Here is a 539-nt window from a genome sequence, read left to right on the forward strand (position 1 = left end):
CTCAAACTGCTGGAAACGAACTGGCATTCTTGACAGCGAACCATCGGTTCAGCCAACCTTGAGTGAAAACTAATAACTGTGATTCCTTATACATATACTGTCAAAAATGCACTTTTTTGCCTGTTCCAAAGTCGGGGAAATCAATACAGTATACCAATAGAACCAGGAAAGCATGCCTAATACAATAGAGTTGGAAAGCATACAAATTTAGTCAAAATCTGGCAGAAATCTCAAAATAGTAGCTCATAACCAGACCAAGTATAGTGTCGCATGCACGTTGACTGTGCAGGTCGAAAATCCGGATAACAACCGCAAAATCGACTTTATCCGTATCCGGATAGCAATTCCAAGTCGGCGAGAAAACTTGGCACTCAAAACACGTCATGAAGGCCGGCACCAAGAAGAAGACGTTTTCGGATACCCAGCGACAACACCTTCTCCAACATCTTCTCCAGGTCAGTTTGCCGAATGGCAAGCTGACATACGGCACAGTAAAGCGCATAGCCTCTCTCTTTAACTGTGACACAAGAACAATTCGT

This window comes from Aphanomyces invadans, assembly GCF_000520115.1.
Source record: "Aphanomyces invadans strain NJM9701 unplaced genomic scaffold supercont1.25, whole genome shotgun sequence".
Taxonomy (NCBI): domain Eukaryota; phylum Oomycota; class Saprolegniomycetes; order Saprolegniales; family Verrucalvaceae; genus Aphanomyces; species Aphanomyces invadans.